General features: G+C 48.4%; 1 protein-coding gene across 5 annotated transcripts in view; it reads right to left on the reverse strand.

Moving 5' to 3' along the window:
- The window catches only part of robo1 (roundabout, axon guidance receptor, homolog 1 (Drosophila)), a 682,199-nt gene that overhangs the window by 183,410 nt on the left and 474,830 nt on the right, over window positions 1-23,959 (reverse strand). The window lies entirely within an intron of this gene.

Consider the following 23,959-nt stretch of genomic DNA (forward strand, 5'->3'; position numbering starts at 1 on the left):
GTGGGGGGAAAATAAGCGCAGTGTGGGGGGAGAGTGAGGCCACTGTGGGGGGAGAGTGAGTCCAGTGTGGGGGAGAGTCATTCCAGTGTGGGGGCAGAGTGAGCTCAGTATGGGGGGAGAGTGAGTCCATTGTGGGGGGAGAGTGAGGCCACTGTGGGGGGAGAGTGAGTCCAGTGTGGGGGAGAATCATTCCAGTGTGGGGGGAAAATAAGCGCAGTGTGGGGGGAGAGTGAGTCCATTGTGGGGGGAGAGTGAGCCCAGTGCGGGGGGGAGAGTGAGCCCAGTGTGGGGGAGAGTGAGCCCAATGTGGGGGGAGACTGAGCCCAGTGTGGGGGAGAGTGAGCCCAGTGTGGGGGAGAGTGAGCCCAATATGGGGGATGAAAGAGCCTAGTGCGGGCGGAGAGTGAGCCCAGTGTGGGGGAGAGTGAGCCCAGTGTGGGAGGAGAGAGTGCACAGTGTTGGGGGGAGAGTGAGCATAGTGTGGGGGGAGAATGATTCCAGTGTGGGGGCAGAGTGAGCTCAGAATGGAGGGAGAGTGAGTGCAGAGTGTGGGGAGAGTGAGCCCACTGTGGGGGGGAGAGTGAGCTCAGTGTAGGGGGAGAGTGAGCTCAGTGTGGGGGGAGAGTGAACCCAGTGTGGTGGGGAGAGTGAGCCCACTGTGGGGGAGAGTGAGTCCAGTGTGGGGGAAGAGTGAGCCCAGTGTGGGGGAGAGTGAGTCCAATAATGTGGAGAGTGAGCCCAGTGCAGGGGGAGAGTGAGTCCAGTGTGGGGGGGAGAGTGAGCCCAATGTGGGGGAAGAATGAGCCCACTGTGGGGGGAGAGTGAGCCCAGTGGGGGGTGAGGGTGAACCCAGTGTGGAGGGAGAGTGAGTCCTTTGCAGGGAGCGAGTGTGCTCAGTGTGGGGGGAGACTGAGCCTAATCTGCTGGGGGGTTGGGGGGGAGGGAGAGTGAGCCCAGTATGGGGGGAGAATGAGCCCAGTGTGGGGGGAGAATGAGCCCAGTGCGGGGGGAGAGTGAGCCCAATGGGGGGAGAGTGAGCACAGTCTGGAGGGAAAATGAGCCCAATGGGGGGAGAATGAGCCCCGTGTGGGGGGAAAATAAGCGCAGTGTGGGGGGAGAGTGAGTCCAGTGTGAGGGGAGACTGAGTCCAGAGTGGGGGTGAGTAAGCCCACTGTGGGGGGAGAGTGAGCTCAGTGTGGGGGGAAAGTGAGCCCAGTCAGGGGTGGGCTAGAATGAGCCCAGTGTGGGGGGAGAGTGAGGGCAACTTTGGGGAGAGTGAGTCCAGTGTGGGGGGGAGAGTGAGCCCAATGTGGGGGAAGAATGAGCCCACTATGGGGGGAGAGTGAGCCCAGTGGGGGGTGAGGGTGAACCCAGTGTGGAGGGAGAGTGAGTCCTTTGCAGGGAGCGAGTGTGCTCAGTGTGGGGGGAGACTGAGCCCAATCTGCTGGGGGGTTGGGGGGGAGGGAGAGTGAGCCCAGTATGGGGGGAGAATGAGCCCAGTGTGGGGGGAGAATGAGCCCAGTGCGGGGGGAGAGTGAGCACAGTGCGGGGGGAGAGTGAGCCCAATGGGGGGAGAGTGAGCCCAGTGCAGGAGGAGAGTGAGCACAGTGTGGGGGAGAATGAGCCCCGTGTGGGGGGAAAATAAGCGCAGTGTGGGGGGAGAGTGAGTCCAGTGTGAGGGGAGACTGAGTCCAGAGTGGTGGTGAGTAAGCCCACTGTGGGGGGAGAGTGAGCTCAGTGTGGGGGGAAAGTGAGCCCAGTCAGGAGTGGGCTAGAATGAGCCCAGTGTGGGGGGAGATTGAACCCAGTATGGGGGGAGAGTAAGCCCAGTGTGGGGGGAGAGTGAGCCCAGTGCTTGGGGAGATGGAGCCCAGTGTGGGAGGAGAGTGAGCCCAGTGTGGGGGGAGAGTGAGCCCAGTATGGGGGAAGAGTAAGCACAGTGTGGGGGGAGAGTGAGCCCAGTGCTTGGGGAGATGGAGCCCAGTGTGGGAGGAGAGTGAGCCCAGTATGGGGGGAGAGTAAGCACAGTGTGGGGGGAGAGTGAGCCCAGTGCTTGGGGAGAGTGAGCCCACTGTGGGAGGAGAGTGAGCCCAGTATGGGGGGAGAGTAAGCCACAGTGTGGGGGGAGAGTGAGCCCAGTGCTTGGGGAGATGGAGCCCAGTGTGGGAGGAGAGTGAACCCAGTGTGGGGGGAGAGTGAGTCAAGTGTGGGGGCAGAGTGAGCCCAGTGCGGGAGGAGAGTGAGCCCAATCGGGGGGAGAGTGAGCTCAGTGTGGGGGAGAGTCATTCCAGTGTGGGGGCAGAGTGAGTCCAGAGTGCGGGGAGAGTGAGTCCAGAGTGCGGGGAGAGTGAGCCCTGTGTGGGGGGAGAGTGAGCACAGTGTGGGGGCAGAGTGAACCCAGTGTGGGGGAGAGTGAGTCCAGTGTGGGGGAAGAGTGAGTCCAGTGTGAGGGGAGACTGAGTCCAGAGTGGGGGTGAGTAAGCCCACTGTGGGGGGAGAGTGAGCTCAGTTTGGAGGGAAAGTGAGCCCAGTCAGGGGTGAGCTAGAATGAACCCAGTGTGGGGGGAGATTGAACTCAGTGTGGGGGGAGAGTGAGCCCAGTGTGGGGGGAGAGTGAGCCCAGTGCGGGAGGAGAGTGAGCCCAGTGTGGGGGGAGAATGAGCCCAGTGTGGGAGGAGAGTGAGCCCAGTGTGGAGGCAGAGTGAACCCAGTGTGGGGTAGAGTGAGTCAAGTGTGGGGGCAGAGTGAGCCCAGTGCGGGAGGAGAGTGAGCCCAATCGGGGGGAGAGTGAGCTCAGTGTGGGGGAGAGTCATTCCAGTGTGGGGGCAGAGTGAGCTCAGTGTGGGGGGAGAGTGAGTCCAGAGTGCGGGGAGAGTGAGCCCAGTGTGAGGGGAGAGTGAGTCCAGTGTGAGGGCAGAGTGAGCTCAGTGTGGGGGGAGAGTGAGTCCAGAGTGCGGGGAGAGTGAGCCCAGTGTGAGGGGAGAGTGAGTCCAGTGTGAGGGGAGAGTGAGCTCAGTGTGGGGGGAGAGTGAACCCTGTGTGAGGGAAGATTGAACCCAGTGTGAGGGGAGAGTGAGTCCAGTGTGGGGAAGAGTGAGTCAAGTGTGGGGGCAGAGTGAACCCAGTGTGGGGGCAGAGTGAACCCAGTGTGGGCCAGAGTGAACCCAGTGTGGGGGAGAGTGAGCCCAGTGTGGGGGGAGAGTGAGTCCAGTGTGGGGGGAGAGTGAGTCCAGTGTGAGGGGAGAGTGAGTCCAGTGTGAGGGGAGAGTGAGTCCAGAGTGGGGGGAGAGTGAGCCACTCTTGGGGAGAGAGTGAGCCCAGTGTGGGGGGAGAGTGAGCCCAGTGTGGGGGGAGAGTGAGCCCAGTGAGAGGGGAGAGTGAGCCCAGTGTGGGGGGAGAGTGAGCCCAGTCAGGGGGGGATGGCGGAGAATGAGCCCAGTGTGGGGGGAGAGTGTGCCCAATTGGGGGTGTGGGGGAGAGTAAACCCAGTGTGGGGGGAGAGTGAGCCCAGTGTGGGGGGAGAGTGAGCCCAGTGCGGGAGGAGAGTGAGCCCAGTGCAGGAGGAGAGTGAGCCCAGTGCAGGAGGAGAGTGAGCCCAGTGCAGGAGGAGAGTGAACCCAGTGCAGGAGGAGAGTGAACCCAGTGTGGGGAGAGAGTGAGCCCAGTGCAGGAGGAGAGTGAGCTCAGTGCGGGGGGAGAGTGAGCTCAGTGTAGGGGGAGGGTGAGCCCAATCCTGGAGCCTCTCCACGCATCGAGAGCAATGATCTGCATTTATGGAGCCCCTTTGATGGGTGAGTCTAGAACCAGAGGACACAGTTTAAAAATAAGGGGTAGGTCTTAGAACAGAGTTGAGAACAAACTCCACCCAGAGAGTAGTGGATATGTGGAGTGCTCTGCCCCAGAAAGCAGTGGAGGCCAAGTCTCTGGATACTTTCAAGGAAGAGTTGGATAGAGCTCTTACAGATAGTGGAATCAGGGTTGTGGGGATAAGGCAGGAACAGGATACTGATTGTGGATGATCAGCCATGATCATAATGAATGGTGGTGCAGGCTCAAAGGGCCGAAGGGCCTACTCCTGCATCTATTGTCTATTGACCGCTTCAGGGGTTTCCGTAGTCACGCTCTTTATCGCTGCTACAATGCAGGAAAAACAATGGCCAATTTGTGTACAGCAAGATCCCACAACTGGCAACTCAATCACGACCAGACAATGTGTTTACTTTTGCGTAACATGGGTTAGCAGACGAAAAGTGGAAGGGTGGGAAAACTGAAGGGTGGGAGGCAGAACAGCCGAACATACAAACAAACACTCAACACCACCACCTCCTCTGAGAACAGTGTACCTTGAAATGCTGTACCTTGGGACCTTTGTACCTCAGATGGTGCCATAAGTAGCGACCTGTACACTTTTCATTTGAGTACACATGACAATCAAGCTAATTCTAAATTCCATAAGAATGCCAGCCCAGGCAACGACTCCCATGTCCCACATCCCAGTGAGTAAGGAGCAGGAGGAGATTGTCTGACCTGTTGAATTTACTCTGTCATTCGAGTTGATCTTGGTGAAGTTTCTCTTGCTGCAGTACCTTTCCACATTATCTCCCTGACGCTGAATTGAGTGATTACTGTTTGGAGTTCACAGCCCCCCCTCTGGAACAGCACATTCAGATTTACAACAAGTGCTGAGTGAGGAAATCTCTTCAGAAGGACATGAAGCATTAGTTCTGCCTTCTCTCCACACATGCTGCCAGATCCTCTGAGTTTCTCCAGCTATTTCTGTTTTTGTTTATTTCAGACCTCCAGCATTGTGATTTCAAATAAACCTCTTGGACTATAACCCGGTGTGGTGTGACTTCTGACTTTTTCATCCGAGTCCAACACCGACATCTCCACATCACCGTTATCGAAGAGTACCAGAACTATAATAGGATGGTTATGGTAGGGGATTTTAACTTTCCAAACAGAGACTGGGACCACCATCGTGTTAAGGGTTTGGATGGAGAGGTATTCATTAGATGTGCACAAGAAAATTTTCTGATTCTGTATACCAATGTACTGACTACACTTGGAAAATAAGGTAGGGCAGGTGACTGAGGTGTCAGTGGGGGAACACTATGGGGCCAGTGACCACAATCCTATTAGTTTAAAATAGTGATGGAAAAGGTTAAACCAGATCTAAAAGTTGAAACTCTAAATTGGAAGAAGGCCAATTTTGATGGTATCAGGCAAGAACTTTCAAAAGCTGATTGGGGGCAGATGTTCACAGGTAAAGGGATGGCTGGAAAATGGGAAGCCTTCAAAAATGAGATGAGAGTCCAGAGACATTATGTTCCTGTCAGGGTGAAAGGCAAGGCTGGTAGGTATAGGGAATGCTGGATGACTAGAGAAACTGAGGGTTTGGTTAAGAAAAAGAAGGAAGCATATGTAAGGTATAGACAGGATAGATCAAGTACTTCCCAAGAAGAGTATAAGGACAGTAGGAATATACTTAAGAGGGAAATCAGGAGGGCAAAAAAGGGACATGAGATAGCTTTGGCAAAAAGGATTAAGGAGAATCTAAATACATTAGATATGTCCCTCATGATAAGAAGGAGACCAGAATTGCACACAATATTCCAAATGGCCTAATAAGTGTCCTGCACAGCTGCAACATGACCTCCCAACTCCCACAGTAAAAGAATTGATCAGTAATGACAAGTGTATGAAAAGCCTTCTTCACTATCCTATCCGCCTGCGACTCCATTTTCAAGGAGCTATGATCCTGCACTCCAAAGTCTCTTTGTTCAGCAGGACTCCCTAGGACCTTGCCATTAAGTGTATAATTCCTGTGAAGATTTGCTTTCCCAAAATGCAGCACCTCACATTTATCTAAATTAAACTCCATCTGCAAATCCTCAGCCCATTGGCCCATCTAATAAGATCCTGTTGTAATCTGAGGTAACCTTCTTCACTGTCCACTACACCTCCAATTTTGGTGTCATCTGCAAACTTACTAACTATACTTCCTATGTTCACATCCAAATCATTTACGTAAACGACGAAAAGCAGAGGACCCAGCACCAATCGTTGTGGCACTCCACAAATAAATACATTATAAATACATTAAGGACAAAAAGGTAGCGAGGGAGAGATTGGAGTCCCTCAAAGATCAGCAAGGCAGCTTATGTGTGGAGCCACAGGAAACGGGGGAGATACTAAATGAGTATTTTGCATTAGTAGTTACTCTGGAAAAGAACATGGAAGACATAGAATGTGGGGAAATGAACAGCGACACCCTGGGAAAAGTCCATACTACAGAGGAGAAGGTACTAGATGTTTTAAAACGCAGAAAAGTGGATAAATCCCCAGGACCTGATCAGGTGTACCCTCAAACTCTGTGGGAAGGGAGGGAAGTGATTGCTGGGCCCCTTGCTGAGATATTTGTGTTATAGCCACAACTGAGCTTCTGGAAGACTGGTGGTTGGCTGATGTGGTGCTACTATTTAAGAAAGATGGTAAGGAAAAGTCAAGGAGTTATAGCCCAGTGAGCCTGACGTCAGTGATGGGCAAGTTGTTGGAGGGAATCCTGAGGGACGGGATTTACATGTATTTGAAAAGGCAAGGACTGATTAGGGAGAGTCAACATGGCTTTGTGCGTGAGAAATCATGTCTCACAAACTTGATTGAGTTTTTTGAAGAAATAACAAAGGGGATTGATGAGGGCAGAGCGGTAGATGTGATCTACATGGACTTCAGTAAGGCGTTCGACAAGGTTCCCCATGGGAGACTGATTAGCAAGGTTAGATCTCATGGAATACAGGGAGAGCTAGCCATTTGGATACAGAACTGGCTCAAAAGTAGAAGATAGAGGGTGGTGGTGCTTTTCAGATTGGAGGTCTGTGACGAGTGGAGTGCCACAACGATTGGTGCTGGGTCCTCTGCTTTTCGTCGTTTACGTAAATGATTTGGATGTGAACATAGGAAGTATAGTTAGTAAGTTTGCAGATGACACCAAAATTGGAGGTGTAGTGGACAGTGAAGAAGGTTACCTCAGATTACAACAGGATCTTATTAGATGGGCCAATGGGCTGAGGATTTGCAGATGGAGTTTAATTTAGATAAATGTGAGGTGCTGCATTTTGGGAAAGCAAATCTTCACAGGAATTATACACTTAATGGCAAGGTCCTAGGGAGTCCTGCTGAACAAAGAGACTTTGGAGTGCAGGATCATAGCTCCTTGAAAGTGGAGTCGCAGGCGGATAGGATAGTGAAGAAGGCTTTTCATACACTTGTCATTACTGATCAATTCTTTTACTGTGGGAGTTGGGAGGTCATGTTGCAGCTGTGCAGGACACTTATTAGGCCATTTGGAATATTGTGTGCAATTCTGGTCTCCTTCCTATCAGAAAGATGTTGTGAAACTTGGAAGGGTTCAGAAAAGATTTACAAGGATGTGGCGAGGGCTGGAAGGTTTGAGCTACAGGGAGAGACTGAACAGGCTGGGTCTGTTTTCCCTGGAGTGCCGGAGGCTGAGGGGTGAGCTTATAGAGGTTTATAAAATCATGAGGGACATAGATAGGATAAATAGACAAAGTGTTTTCCCTGGGGTGTGGGAGTCCAAAAGTAAAGGGGGTAGGTTTAGGGTGAGAGGGACAAGTTTTAAAATGAACTGAAGGGGCAACTTTTTCACACAGAGGGTGGTGCGTGTATGGAATGAGCTGCCAGAGGAAGTGGTGGAGGCTGGTACAATTACAACATTTAAAAGGTATCTGGATGGGTATATGAATAGGAAGGGTTTGGAGGGATATGGGCCAAGTGCTGACAAATGGGACTTGAAGGGTATCTGGTCGGCATGGACAAGTTGGACCGAAGGGTCTGCTTCCGTGCTGTAAATCTCTGTGACTCTATGACTCTAAAATGAGGGATGAGTGAGTTGGTGTTTGAATTGATCCAAGGAAGGGGTGAAAAAGGGAGGGGGAATGCTGGTGGATTTTACCAATGTAAAGGAAGCCTGACTGAAAATTGTCATTTTTGAGTTTCCACCATCTGTATGAAATTGTGTTGATGTATTTAGATTTTCCACTCTAAACAATGCTGTCAGCTACAGGCTAAAGTGTTAAACCCTGGAAAGCTGGGACTGTAGCCTTGTTTACAGAGACGAGTCTGCAAAGCAAGCGACCACTTTGCTTTCCTGTTTATGTAAGTGGTGGCAGCTCCTTGACATACCATTCTCATCAGAATGTTCGGAAAATCCAGTCAGTGGGGGCAGCTCAGCAACGAGATAAATACAAGGACTCGCTCTACTCGGTGTTCAAACTCTATCAGAATGGGGCCTGACTGTGTTGCTGACATCAGACATCACCCTGCAGTCTCAACATTAACTCTCTGACCCCTGTCAACTTCCCTTTTGAAAAAAACAGCACTTAGCCCTCGACTGACTGCCGGGACAGTGAACCCTGAGGTCAGTGTTAGCTCCAAGGACAATCTCTGGAGTACAGCGGCTCAGTGGGTAGCATTCTCTTGCCTACAAGCCTGAGTAGGCTGAAAGCTGTGAGTTCAAGTCCCACTTCAGAGGCTGAAGCACAAAAGTGAGGTTGCTGTCTCTAGTGTCTGTACAGAGGGAGATCTACTCTGTCAGGGAGTTGAGATACAAAATTAAGGCCCTGTTTTCCCTTTAGTGTAGAGTGAAGGAGCTCATGGGAGCTAACTCAAAGACAAAGGACAATTCTCTCTGTTGTACCTGATTGACATTGATCATATTATTTGGCTATTGTGGTAACTTGCTGTGCACAGATTGCGTGATCCTTACTGTGTAACAGTGACTGCATGAAGTGTTTAACTGACTGTAAAGTGCTCTGACAGATCTTGAAATCGGGAAAAGAGCCATTTGAATACATGTTCCTTCTTTAAACCCAAGCAAATTTATTTCCTGTGCTCAAGATTCCCAAGTCAAACACAGCATCTGAAAGGCAACAGGGAGCTTTGGAATCTTCCACTAAATACAGCCTGCCATCAACAAACCACACCCTTGAGAAAGCTGCACATTCCAGAGACTGAACTCCTTCCTTGTTCAACATATGTTTCGATTGGAGATGTAACCTCAATGAGGCGCACTGTTTGCTTTCCTCCTTGTGGTTTACTAAACTTAAGTTCATCTAAAATCTTCGAACGCTGCTCAGCCTCTGGAATTTGGAAGAGTCGGAGGTGACTGGATTGAAATCCCCGCAATCCTGAGGGGACTTAACCAGGTGGGTGTTGAAAGAATGTTTCCTCTTGTTGGAGAGTCGTCCACTGAAGGGTCATCCATTTAAAACAAAGATATGGGAACATCTTCTCTCAGAGGGTTATGAGCCTTTTGAGCTTCCTTTCTCAAAAGGCACTGGATGTAGAATCTTGAAATACTTTTAAGGCAGAAGTCAATAGATTCTGAATTCCCAAGGGGGTGAAAGATTATCAGATGTATGCAGGAATGTAGAGTTGAGGTTTGAATCAGATCACCCAGGACCTTAATCTAATCGTGGAGCAGGCTTGAAGGGTTGAATGGCCTACTGTTGTTCCTTGTTTGTCAGACCCACTCACCCAGCACTGCATTCTTACTGACCTCTACAAGGCTACTCATGCCTCTGGTTTGGTCTCTCCTGCTGCTGTTCCTATCCCTCTATATCCCCTCAATACTGATACTCCCTGACTCCTGAGCATCTCCAACGAATCCATGTCTGGCAGGCTACTGGGTTTCAAAGCTCTGGGAGCTCCTCCCAAAACCTGGACAGAGTGGACATGGAGAAGATGTTTCCACTCATAGGAGAGACGAAGACCCGAGGGCACAGCCTCAGGGTGGAGGAACAACCTGAAGAAGGGCTTTTGCCTGAAACGTCGATTTTCCTGCTCTTCGGATGCTGCCTGACCTGCTGTGGTTTTCCAGCACCACTCTGATCTCGACCCTGATTGGTATTGTAAAGCTGGGCCAATCAGGGAGACCTGGCTGACACATATGAACAGGAGATTCCGTGGACCATGTATACATTGGGTGTGGGCGTTTGCACTCCCTTTTTGATTTTCTGAAAAACCTCCTCCTCTGCTTTTGGTTGCTCTTCACTCCCACGCTCCTGATCTTCGGGCACCCGGTACGGAGGAGGGAGGGCAGGTCCGAGGACCTCCTCGTGGGTCTGCTCCTGGGCCTGGCCAAACTGGCCATCAACAGGTCCAGGCAGCGGGCCGTGGAGGGGGTCGTTAGGGCCGACTGCCTGCCCCTCTTCCGGGGTTACGTTAGAGCCCGGGTGTCCTTGGAGAAGGAGCACACGGTGCCCACCAACACCCTGGAGTCGTTCAGGGAGAGGTGGGCACCGCAGGGAGTGGAGTGCATCATTTCTCCCTCCAACTCTATTTTGATTTAGTCCCTACCCTCCCCGTCACTGTTTTGATCACACAGCATTGCCCTTTGATGTGAAGGGCAGTGCTTGTCACTGGCCACGCGGGTGTTTTTCCTATCTTCCTGGTGGTGGCAATTGAATAAAGATTTGTGCACTTTGTGTCTTTCACTGTGTCTCACACCTGCACACACACACACACCATGGGTGCTGGGGAAAAAATAAGCACTACCGCAGTTAGGCGGTAGTGTGGGGATAAGGAAAAAATAAAAAAAAAGAAAAAAAAAAATAAATAGGAGTGTCAACATGACATTCTGGCTTAGTTGGTCACAGTACTAGCTTGCTAAAAAAAAAAAAAAAAAAAAAAAAAATGAACAGGAGATTCCGTGGACCATGTATACATTGGGTGTGGGCGTTTGCACTCCCTTTTTGATTTTCTGAAAAACCTCCTCCTCTGCTTTTGGTTGCTCTTCACTCCCACGCTCCTGATCTTCGGGCACCCGGTACGGAGGAGGGAGGGCAGGTCCGAGGACCTCCTCGTGGGTCTGCTCCTGGGCCTGGCCAAACTGGCCATCAACAGGTCCAGGCAGCGGGCCGTGGAGGGGGTCGTTAGGGCCGACTGCCTGCCCCTCTTCCGGGGTTACGTTAGAGCCCGGGTGTCCTTGGAGAAGGAGCACGCGGTGCCCACCAACACCCTGGAGTCGTTCAGGGAGAGGTGGGCACCGCAGGGAGTGGAGTGCATCATTTCTCCCTCCAACTCTATTTTGATTTAGTCCCTACCCTCCCCGTCACTGTTTTGATCACACAGCATTGCCCTTTGATGTGAAGGGCAGTGCTTGTCACTGGCCACGCGGGTGTTTTCCTATCTTCCTGGTGGTGGAAATTGAATAAAGATTCGTGTACCTTGTGTCTCTCACTGTGTCTCACACCTGCACACACACACACACCATGGGGGCTGGGGGAAAATAACCACTACCGCAGTTAGGCGGTAGTGTGGGGGTTAAAAAAAATAAACAGGATTGTGAGAGGTTCTAAAAAAATAAATAAATAGGAGTGTCAAAAGTTTGATATATAAAAAAATAAACTGATAGGACTGTCAGAGGATCTGCTCACTCTAAGAGCTGGCTCTGAGGGAGCTGGATCAGTGTCGAGAAAAAAAATGAACAGGAGATTCAGAAAGCCTCCTCATTTTATGGACTAACTTTGAGCTGGCTGGTCAGAGCCCATGTAAATAAAGGGTGACCGGACACTGGCCTTTTCGGAGTTATTTCAGGGGTTAAGAAACATATCAGACATGACTGGTGGAGTGATGGGGCAAACGGTCTCATTCTGATCCTGTGTCTTATGGTCTCTCTCTCCTTCTCTATCTCTGCCTCCACTTTAAGACTATCCTCAAAACCTACCTCTTGCACCATGATGCTTGCAGTCACTTATCCCAATACTCGTTACATTCTTTGGTACCAGATTTAGTTTGATAATACAAGCACTTTCAGCCCTTGTGTCAAAGTTAAGGATCACTTTAATTTGTGCACATCTCCTAATCTACTCAAAACCACACAATCTCCTGATGTGGAGCTACAACGTTGTAACGTAACTGAAAGCAAAATACTCCGGCTGCTGGAAATTAGAATCAAAAACCGAAAATGCTGGAGAAACTCAGCTGGTCTGGCAACATCTGTTGGGAGAGAAACAGTTAGTGTTTTGAGCCCAGTGACCCTTCATCTGGATCATTCTGAATTCCTCCCGTCCTGGTAATGCTTTGCTACAACCTATTCCGTCAGGCAGAAGATACAGAAGCTTGAAAACACACACCATCAGGTTCAAGAACAGCTTCTTCCCTGCCATTATCAGACTGCTGAATGGGCTCTCTAACTTCAAATAATGCTGATCTTACTTATGCCCCCCCAACCTCCGTGCAGTGTGACCTTGTATACCTCACTGTCTAAGGACCCTCTGATCTCTATGTTCTTGTTTGCTATGCTCTGCCTGTATTGCTCTCAAAACAAATTTTTTCACTGTACGTAGGTACATGTGACTACAATAAATTAAATCAAATCATTCTGAACAAGTTTAGATTAGATTAGATTCCCTACAGGATGGAAACAGGTCCTTCGGCCCAACAAGTCCACACCGACCCTCTGAAGGGTGACCTACCCAGATCCATTCCCCTACCCTATATTTACCCCTGACTAATGCACCTATCACTATGAGCAATTTAGCATGGCCATTCACCTAATCTGCACATCTTTGGACTGTGAGAGGAAACCGGAGCACCTGGAGGAAACCCACACAGACACAGGGAAAATGTGCTTGTGCAGTTCTCAACCAATTTAGTCTGAAAAGTAGGATGTAGCTGCAGATTTGAGTGGATAGGATAACACTGAAGGAGCTGAATGGCCCAGTGCCTTTTGATGAATCACACCACTTTCTGGCACCAGAAAATAATGCATGTTGACGGTAGAGTTCTCAAGTGACTAGAGATATTCCCTCCTCTGGGTCACACATCACCCAGAGTCCACAGAAAGGCATTGTCTTGGTGTACAGTTAGTGACTGAATTCCTCAGTGAGTCCCCTTGCCTCACGTCCCAGTGAGACTGACAGAGGAGCCAAGCAATGCCAGGGACTGTCCAAAAAAGTCTTGCAAAGATTTTACAAACAAGTGCAGTATGCCTCTTTGACTCTGAGAAATATAGATGTTAACACAATGCAAATCAGAACTTAGGACTCGTGGGCATTGTTAAAGCAGTGTGTGGGTTTTGATTTGACCTTTACATCACCGGGCCACGCAATGATTTCTTAACTTTGTGACTGATATTATTAGGGGGCAGCACAGAGGGAGCTCATTCACTCACTGGCTCTGTGTAAGAGCTCGACAATTAGTTCCACGCTGCTGCTCTCTTCACACAGTCCTGTTAGTTTTTCCCTTTCAATGCCTCATCCATTTCTTTTTTTGCAAGCCTCTGCTTCCATCATCACTCTGGGCAGACACTCCAGATCATAATAACACGCTGCGTCAAATAAATACCCCACTAGCTAACCATAAGACAAAGGGACAGAAGGAGGCCATTCAGCCCATCAAGTCTGCTCTGCCACTCAATGAGATCGTGGCTGATCTGATTACCCTCGACTCCACTTTCATGCCATTTCCCCTTAACCCTTGATTCCCTTCCTGATTAAAAACCTGTCCATCTCAGCTTTGAATACACTTAATGACCCAGCCTCGACAGCCCTCTGCAGCAAAGAATTCCAAAGATTCACAACCGTCAGAGCAAAGAAATTCCTCCTCAGCTCTGTGTTAAGTTTGCAACCTCTTATCCAGAGGGTGTGTCCTCTGGTCCCAGGGCAACTTGTAGGGAAATGTGAGATTATGCACTTTGGAAGGACGAACAGAGGAGCTGATTGTAATTTAAACAGAAAAAGACTGCAGAAGGTTATGGAACAGAGGGACTTAGGAAGCTTTATCCATGTTGGCCTTTATTTCAAAGGGACTAGAGTATAAACGTAAGGAGGTTTTGTTAGATAATGTCTTACTATTTCATTCTATCTCACTCATCACACCTCCACTGAGGCTCCCGTCCCTGGGAGTACCCCCTACAGTACCTATATTCTTTTCCTTTCAGTCTCCTCCTCCCGGGGCCCCACGGACACCCATAAAGATTCTCACGGCTATACCACGGCCCTGACTAATATTGCCGATAAGTCAGTTTCAATATAGTTTAAAAAGGGCCGCCATGTCGTATAAAACTGTTCTGTTTTGTGGTGGTCATCTTGGGGGAGATGCTGCAGTGCCATCTGAGATACAAGGGTACCTAGGTGCAGATTCTAAAGTACAAAACCTTAGGAAAACAATTAGAAAAATAAATAAAAGTCCAGCAGTACAGACCTTTGCACCTTCTTAGGTACAAAAGTGCAAAATCACAGGAATGAATTAGAAAAATACAGAAATATAAAGTTCAGAACCCAGTTACCTAAGGAGTGACAGACTGGCATTGTAGGCAGTCCACAGAAGATTCACACGGCAGATACCAGGTGCAGAGGGATTGCCTTATGAGGAGAGGTTGGGTAGAATGGGCCTGTATTCATTGGAGTTAGGAATCCTATTGAGACTGCAAGATTCTTCCCAAATTTGTCAGGGTAGATGTGGAGAGATTTTGGTCCCCTTGTGGGAGCGTCTAGGACCAGCGGGGATAATCTCAGAATAAATGGACACACGTTTAAGATGGAGATGAGGAAGAATTTCATCTCTCAGGGGGTACTGAATCTGGGAATTCTTTATCACAGAAGGCTGGAGAGGCTGGGTCATTGAGTATATTCATGGCTGAGAGACAGATTTTAATCAGAGAGGGAATCGAGGGTCATGGGGAAAAGGCAGGAAAGTGGAAATGAAGATTATCAGGTCAGCCATGATCTCATTGAATGGCAGGGTAGACGTGATGGGCTGAAAGGTCTCCCTCAGTCTTACAGCTGCCATCTCTGGATCACAATCCTGGATCTGCCTCTCTAACAGCACTCTGGAAGTTTCTACACTCCCCAAATGCACCATGCCAGAAACTCACCACCACCTTCCCCATGACAACGCCCTACTGATGATACCACCTCCTCCAGAAGCAAATCTAAAGGCTTTTAACTTTGTCAACTGTTGGTACATCCATGCATTATAGAGATTGATGACAGAATCATTTAATCGGATGCAAACAATGAATATAGATAACCACAGACACACTGAAATATATTTACAAACAAACTCTCTCTCACATATACACACCAACTTGTCCTGTTACATCCATGTGCACACTCACTTATGCAGACAAACATTTCATGCACAAACGCATGTTCACACAGATATATTGAAAAACACATGTGTGCACACAGATAGATCCTTGCTTGGGCCCATACACACACACACACACAGTAAACTCTTTATATTTTGCCAGTAATTATGATTTTTTAAGTGCTGGTACAACTGTGTCTTTGTTTATATTCCCTCTCCCTCTCTCTCATGCAATTATCATGCTCAGGTTTGTAATAAAGTGCCCAGTTCTCCCTCGATTTGCCATCGCTGAGTGAACATAGCTCTGTGAAACATGAAGCCAAAAGCCTTGTTTCACTGCAATTTCCTTTTTGCAACAAAATATTCCAAAGTTCCATCGTCTCATGGAGCAGTTGAACAATTCCTCTATTCTCTCTGAATGGCATTTCCCCAAGTCCTGCTCTCTCCAATCAACCCTCTCCCAACAACAGCCAAACTCTAACCATCTGAATAAAACAGCACTGGACCCAGCAGCAGAACAAAATTTATTACAGCTTGTTAAAGCCATTAAAACGAACATTTGTTCTTAAAGTGGTATCTCTTGTTTGAAGAATTTTGTCTCTATGTTGCTTGAGGATTAAACGTTGACCCAGGACAGAAGAACCTGAGGAGGAGACCTCTCAAGCTTGCTCTGCCATTCTGTAAGATAATGGCTGAACTGTTTGAACAGGTCTACTTACCCGCCCGCTCAACGTAACCCTTAATCCCTTTATTGTTCATATCTATCTTTGCCTTAAAAACATTTAATGACCACAACTGCTTCACTGGCAGAGATTTCCACAGATTTGCAAGTCCACAGACTTCACTGAGCTCCCCAATTGTCTTTATAAAACTGTGCTCTTGAGAATTTACCCACATCCGCACAGAGGGAGGTGAGGGGCTCAGGTTAACATCTCATCTGGAAACTGGGCAGCATTTTGTTGGAACCCGTGCTCAAGATTCTCAGAGGAGTTTCTCAAGGGGGAGATCACAGGATCCCCTTGTAGGAGAGTCTAGGACCAAAGGGCATCATCTTAGAATGAGGGGTGGCACCTTTAAGACAGAGAGTAGTTGGAATTTCTTCCCTCAGAGGGTAATGAGTCTGTGGAAGTTGTACTGCAGAAGGCTGTAGAGGGTAGGTCACCAAGTATATTCAAGGCTGAGGTATATTTTTAATCAGGAAGGGAATCAAAGGTTCTGGGGAAAGAACAGTAAAGTGGAGTGGAGGATTATCAGATCTGTCTTCATCTTATTGAACAGCGGAGTGAATTCAATGGACTGATTGATCTAGTTCTCTTCCTATGTCTTATGGTCTCTACAGCTGGTTTGAGATTTGGTTCCTGGTTTGCATTCACAACCTGTTAGTAAGAGGTGAGAATGCTTTATGGAGCTCAAACTATGTCTGTGATCTTCCTTACTCTCTACATTTAACCTCCTCCCAATTCCCCAACCCTGTACTTAACACGAACACGCCTAGTTTCCCAGAGCAAACTCTCATCACCATGATTGTCTCGGAGCTGTATCACTTCAACATAAAGACAGTAAATTGGATTGGTCTCCTTAAGCTGCACATTAACAAGCAGCCTGCCAAGATAGCAAGCCAGTCAGAGAAACCTCAAAGTCCAACACAAAAAGCCTCCAATACACATTTCCTGCACCTCAGAGCTTCCATTAAAAAACATACAAATTCAAGACAGCCGTCAGCCATTCAGCTCCTTGAGTCCACTCTGCCCTTCAATTCGAGGGTGAACTGAAGCAAATAGTTAGGGTCTGGAATGTAGTGGAGGCAGGTTCCACTGAGGAACTCAAGATAGGATGATTTGAATAGGAACAGCGTGCAAGGGATTGCGGAAAAGGCAGATCAGAGGGGCCGAATGGCCTGTCCAGGCTCTCAGTTCTTATATTCTTATCAGCAGATTTCCTCAGTGTCAACAAGAATCTACTGGTCACAAATATAACCAATGACTGGATGTCCTGGACTGACTTTATAAAACAATGTCCATGAGAACTTATATATCCAGGAAGGAGAGGAACTCAGGTTAAGACCTCATCTGGAAACTGGGCAGCATTTTGTTGGGAGCAACTGCTCAAGATTCTTAGAGGAGTTGATAAGGGCAGATCAGAAGATCCCTTTTTGGGAGAGTCTAGGACCAGAACGTATCATCTCAGGAAAGGATCGTATATTTAAGATAGAGAGGAAGAGAAATTCATCTCTTAGAGGGTAATGAATCTGTGGACACTGTTAACACAAAACTCTGTAGACAGTATATTTAATAGTGAGTATATTCAAGACTGAGATAAAGTTTTAAGTGGGAAGTGAATCAAAGGTTATGGAGGCGGTTCAGGAGATTCACAAGGTCTTGAGTGAAGACATTTCCCTTCATCTCAATCTTAGACCACTGGCCTTTTACCCTGAGGTTGTGGGTCCCCTCATGTTTAGCTCCTGCGACCTCTCCCTCTGAAACTCTGTGCCCACTGCCAGACATTGATCCACACATTGATCAGCAGGCCATATACTGGTAACAAATACATATTGGTCATAATCTATTGGTCACAAATATACCCAGTGACTGAGCATCCACAGGTCCCTGGACATGGACCTCCCCAACTGACTTTATTAAACAATGTCCATGAGACCAATGGTTTTGGAAGACACTCCTGTGGACAGACCTCAGGGATCTGCACAGAAGGGGAATGAATGGCAGGGAGTATCAACTATAACGTCCCTGAAACCTCGCCGAGGTTTAACATGGAAAGGCTGGCATTCCCCTCAGCATTAGGAAGGCAAGGAGCAGTGTAAGAAGAAATGTTTTTAGTCTGACTGCCAGCTCCAGGTTATGGTGATCCAGAATACATTCTCTTCAAGCAATTTACTTTGCAAACTCTTGCCACACTGTGTACTTGGGAGGAGGGGAATGTGCTCTCAATAATGCCTCTGACACGGCACAAAACACATCCCAGCTTGACCGATCAAACAATAGCTTCAAAGAAGCCCAGAAGGAGGCCATTTGTTCATCAGGCTTGTGCTGGCCCATTGCATGATCGAGACAATTGATCACACTGCCCTACTGGCCTGCACAAATATCTCCCATCAGCCCCTGCACCATCTTCCCACCTTGTTCTGAAACATAGCAACATGTCACAGTGTGAAAGAGATCACACTCACATCACTATGTTTACCAATGACTGTGACTCAAATCAGTGTCCCTGTGGTTAACCACCCACCTTCACAACAAAAACAGCTTCTCCTTATTTTCTCTCCAATTGTTCTTCACAATTTTGAAATTATACATTATTTAATCAACTCAAAAACACAAGGATTAGTGGCAGAGAAAGGAAATCTCAGGGAAAGGCTCTATCAGCTGCAGCCTGTAAAGATACGCAGGCTCTCTTCTCTGTAGCAGACTTCCACACGGCGACAGGTTGATTTTATTCCCAGCCTCCCAACTTCTGTTGGGATTCTAGGATGAATGTCCGAGATAGTCCAGCTCTGACAGCCTGCGAGATATCATTAACAACGCACCTGCTCAGCAATAACCTCCTCAGTGACACCCAGTTTGGGTTCCGCAGGCCCACTCAGCTCCTGACCTCATTACAGCCTTGGTTCAAACATGGACAAAAGAGTTGGGTTCCAGAGGGTGAGGTGAGAGTGACAGCCCTTGACATCAAGGCTGCATTTGATTGTGTGAGACATCAAGGACGCCCTGGCAAAACTGGAATCAATGGGTATCAGAGGGCAAACTCTCCACTGGTTGGAGTCATACCTGGCACGTAGGAAGATGACTGTGGTTGTTGGAGGTCAGCTATCTCAGCTCCAGGATGTCTCTGCAGGAGTTCCTCAGGGTAGTGTCTTCAGCCCAACCATCTTCAGCTGCTTCATCAATGACCTTCTCTCCATCATAAGGTCAGAAGAGGGGATGCTCGATGATGATTGCACAATATTCAGCACCATTCACAACTCCTCAGATACTGAAGCAGTCCATGTTCAAATACGACAAGATCTGGACAACATCCAGGCTTGGGCTGACAACTGGCATGTAACATTAGTGCCACATAAATGCCAGGCAATGACCATCTCCAATAAGATATAATCTAACCACTGCCGCTTGACATTCAATGGTGTTACCATCACTCAATCACTCACTATCAACATCCTGGAGGTCATCATTGATCAGAAGGTTATTTAGACTGGACGTAAAAATAGAGTGGCTACAAGAGCAGGTCAGAGGTGAGGAATACCGCAGCGAGTAACTCACCTCCTGACTCCCCAAAGCCTGCCTACCATCTCCACGCACAAGTCAGGAGGGTGATGATGGACTACTCCCCCCTTGCTGAGATGAGTGCAGCTCCAATAACATTCAAGGCACCATCCAGGACAAAGCACCCACTTGATTGGCACCTTGTCTACAAACCTCCTCTGCCCTGAACTCTTCAACCATGTACTGAAACAGCCACATTTGCTTCCTCAGTGCCTGCCTCCATAACTAAACTGATCGTACATGGACTCCGGACTACATTCTAACGAGCACAGTTCGGATACTCCTTGCTACCTTCCCCCACCCTCCTCTCTGACCTATCACCTCCATCCCCACCCCATTCACCTATTGTACTCTTTGCTACCTTCCCCCACCCTCCTCTCTGACCTATCACCTCCATCCCCACCCCCATTCACCTATTGTACTCTTTGCTACCTTCCCCCACCCTCCTCGCTGACCTATCACCTCCATCCCCACCCCCATTCACCTATTGTACTCTTTGCTACCTTCCCCCACCCTCATCGCTGACCTATCACCTCCATCCCCACCCCCATTCACCTACTGTACTCTTTGCTACCTTCCCCCACCCTCCCCTCTGACCTATCACCTCCATCCCCACCCTCATTCACCTATTGTACTCTTTGCTACCTTCCCCCACCCTCCCCTCTGACCTACCACCTCCATCCCCACCCCAATTCACCTATTGTACTCTTTGCTACCTTCCCCCACCTTCCCCCCTGACCTATCACCTCCATCCCCACCCCATTCACCTATTGTACTCTTTGCTACCTTCTCCCACCCTCCTCTCTGACCTATCACCTCCATCCCCACCCCCATTCACCTATTGTACTCTTTGCTACCTTCCCCCACCTTCCCCCCAACCTATCACCTCCATCCCCACCCCCATTCACCTATTGTACTCTTTGCTACCTTCTCCCCAGCCTCACCCCGCTCATTTATCTCTCCACCCTGGAGGCTTCCTGCCTTTATTCCTGATGAAGGGCTTTTGCCCGAAACGTCGATTTTCCTGATCCTCGGATGCTGCCTGACCTGCTGTGCTTTTCCAGCACCACTCTGATCTAAACCACATCCACAAACATCCACTCCGTCCACCACTGACGCTCAGTGTACAAGATGCACTGCAGAAATTCAATGAAGACCCTCAGATGGCACCTTTCAAACCCATGACTACTTCCATCTGGAAGGTTAAAGGCAGTAGATACATGGGAACACCACCCCCTGCATGTTCCCCTCCAAGCCTCTCACCATCATCACTTGGAAATATATCGCCGTTCCTTCAGTGTCGCTGGATCAAAATCCTGAAATTCTTTCCCTTAGGGCGTTGTGGTCAACCTACAGCACATGGATTGCAGTGGTTCAAGGAAGTAGCTCACCACCACCTTCTCAAGTGACATTAAAGCCAGAGAGGCCAGGTCCCCCGAATAAATAATAAAAGTAATGGTCAGGGAGGAAGGGGCCACAATTCCTGGCATCACAGCCCCCAGCTCAGCAGGATGTGGATGTGGTAGATTGTTTATTCCACCTTGCTCCAGACTGAATTCTCAGCACATTTACACTTTTGCACATGTATCAGTGAGTGTTAGTATTTGTGTGAATGCCTACCTGTACCTGAACGTGTGTGCGTTTGTTTAGGTGTACAGATTTCTGTGACCATGTCTGTGTGTTTAGGAATGCATGTATGTCTACATGCAGGTCTGTATGCGAGCATGTGCGTAGGACTGTGCGTGTTTGAGAGTGCGTACAGAACAAGTGTTCCATTCTGAATGGCCCGGTAGACACTGCCTCATCCGTTGCCTGATCCAATTGCTCAGTGAGTGGGGGAGTTAGGATCTGAGCAGCTTTATCTGAAGGGTTCCAGGAAACTGTTCCAGCCACAAACAGAAAGCTGCCTGAGGCAACATATACTGGCTGAGGAACAGGGAGACATTATTTACCTGGAAAACCTCTCTGGGGATCTTTGTCTTGTTTTCCAGATCATATTAAATGTAGTCTGCAGATTGCTGAGTTACAGTGGAGAAAGGAAGGCCATCTGTGTTCCACAGCAGGGAAGGATTACGCACAGTGCTTAACCACAATATCATCTTATGGTATCAAAGGAGCAGGACAAAGCTCTTCGATCCCATTCTTTCCCCTTCAACGTTACTTTGTGCCATTTTCCTCCCCTGTAGTCAAATCCCACTTTCTTCCTTTTCAAATATCCATTCTTACTAGTTGCTTCAATCGAACCTGCCTCCCCACACTGTCAGCCAGCACAATCCAGACCCTCAACTGTGGTTGAGAATTGGGATAAAGACAGCAGCAAAAGACTCCCTGAATTCCCCATTAACAGGCACTCTCTCCCCCAGTTCCCCAATAACTGTGCTCTTCCTGAATTCCCCTGCTCTTGTGCTATTCCTTTGTCAGGCCTTCTTTGTATTCCAGTCACCTTCTTTCTATTTTGTTATTTGTTTGGTATGGGATATATTTATGTTTTTGATTGTGTTTCTTGGATGCATTAAAGATATTTCATTAATCTGATCTTTTTTTCAGTTTCTCCAGCTCTCTTCAATCTCTGTTCACAGCATCGTGCAGGAGCCCTCAGACTGTTGGCTTGGTACCACCAAAACTACATCCCTCTGTACACCAGTTCTCCGTTCCTGTGCTAGGCTCATAGCCTTGAATAGCCTTCCCATCGTGACCCTCCTTTAGCATTATCCTTAAAATCTCCTGATTTGTCAGCTGTCCTCCTTGCTCTTTACATGCCTCGGGTGTCACATTGACTTTCCCATCACCTGGGATGGTGCTGCTGGTAAGATGCAACACAAATGCATGTTGTTTTTGGTGGTGTGAAAACAGTTGTTCACTCTCTAATCCTGCCCCACCACAGGATTGTGCTCAGTGTTGGCTTGTGTTCCTCCTGCACAATGGGAGAACAACAAGCAAACCGAACTAAACTGGAGGCTGGAGCCACCATCACAAGTTCACCTCATTTAATTCTCCATTTTATGAGGAGCTTTTATTTTCTTTTAACATATTGGATGAGTTCCTGGTGAACAGATATTTAAATCAGATCCCTGCAGACTATTAAAACAAGCCAAAGAACCAGCTGTAGGAATATTCTTTTTTAAAAGAAATAAGGAGGCCACTCTGGGCAACAATTTCAGCCTAGGACTGGAGTCACATATCAATCCCAACTGCTTCAGGAGAGCTGCTTCAGCTTCCTCTGGGACATGGTCAGCATGGATGAGTTGGACTGAAGGGTCTGTTTCCATATCAAGGTGTGTGATGCTGGAAAAGCACAGCTGGTCAGACAGCATCCAAGGAGCAGGAGAGTCGATGTTTCAAGTATAACCTCTTCATCAGGAATATATAAATAGATAAAATAATATATAAAACAAGGGTCTGTTTCCATGCTGAGCAAGCAAGCTCGATTGTAAAACAGATTGGCAGCTTCACAATAAACAAAATGCAAACTCTTAAACATACTGTGGTGGATTTCCAACTCCTCAGCCCCGTTCCCCAGGATTACCAACCTGTAGCATAACCATAGCCCTATTCCAACGCTGCACACAGGGCTTGACTGGGAGGTATTTGAAAGTTTAGTGGCCAAGGATGATGGCCCATGGGACGTAGAAAATCGTGACAAAGAAGGACACTGGGTGAGCACCTGAGGAAAGTAACCTCACAGGTTTATTATGGATAGATCGACTGGGTTGATGTGCGGAGATCAGCCATGCATCCAATTGGCTGAATGGCCTCTTCTACCTATAGGACTCATTGGCTCAAAAAAGTAAAATCCTGCAGATGTTGGAAATCTGAAACAAACACAGAGAATGCTGGATAAACTTAATAGGCCTGCACAGTGGTTAGCACTGCTGCCTCACAGAGCCAGGGACCCAGGTTCGATTCCAGCCTTGGGTGACTGTGTCGAGTTTGTACATTCTCCCCGTGTCTGTGTGGGTTTCCTCCGGGTGCTCTGGTTTCCTCCCACAATCCAAAGGTGTACAGGTAGGGTTAATTGGCCAAGGGGAATTGCCCATAGTGTCCAGAGATGTGTAGGTTAGGTGCATTAGTCAGGGGAACTGTAGAGTAATAAGGTAGGGGAATGGGTCTGGGTAGGTTACTCTTCAGAGGGTTGGCATGGAATTGATGGGCCAAATGGAGATTCTATGAGGTCTGGCAGGGAGAGGAAACCTTTTGAATCCAGTATCGTTCTTCTTCAGAACTTTGAAAGTCCCTTGTGCTTGGATACACCCCTGCGTGACACAGGCTGCCTGGTCCATGGACAAGGTCATAGACATCATCTTCAACTGGCACTGCCTCAGGAATCCCAGAACAGGTTAGAACTGGCCCTCTAGTCCTAGACTCTCCAATGAGGAGAAACATTCTCTCAGCATTTACCTTGTCAAACTCCTTAAGGATCCTCTATGTTTCAATGAGACATGATTACACTGCACAAATGTTTTAGATTAGATTAGATTAGATTAGATTAGATTACTTACAGTGTGGAAACAGGCCCTTCGGCCCAACAAGTCCACACCGCCCCGCCGAAGCATAACCCACCCATA

The sequence above is a fragment of the Chiloscyllium punctatum genome, chromosome 15 (assembly GCF_047496795.1).
Source record: "Chiloscyllium punctatum isolate Juve2018m chromosome 15, sChiPun1.3, whole genome shotgun sequence".
In the NCBI taxonomy this organism is placed as follows: Eukaryota; Metazoa; Chordata; class Chondrichthyes; order Orectolobiformes; family Hemiscylliidae; genus Chiloscyllium; species Chiloscyllium punctatum.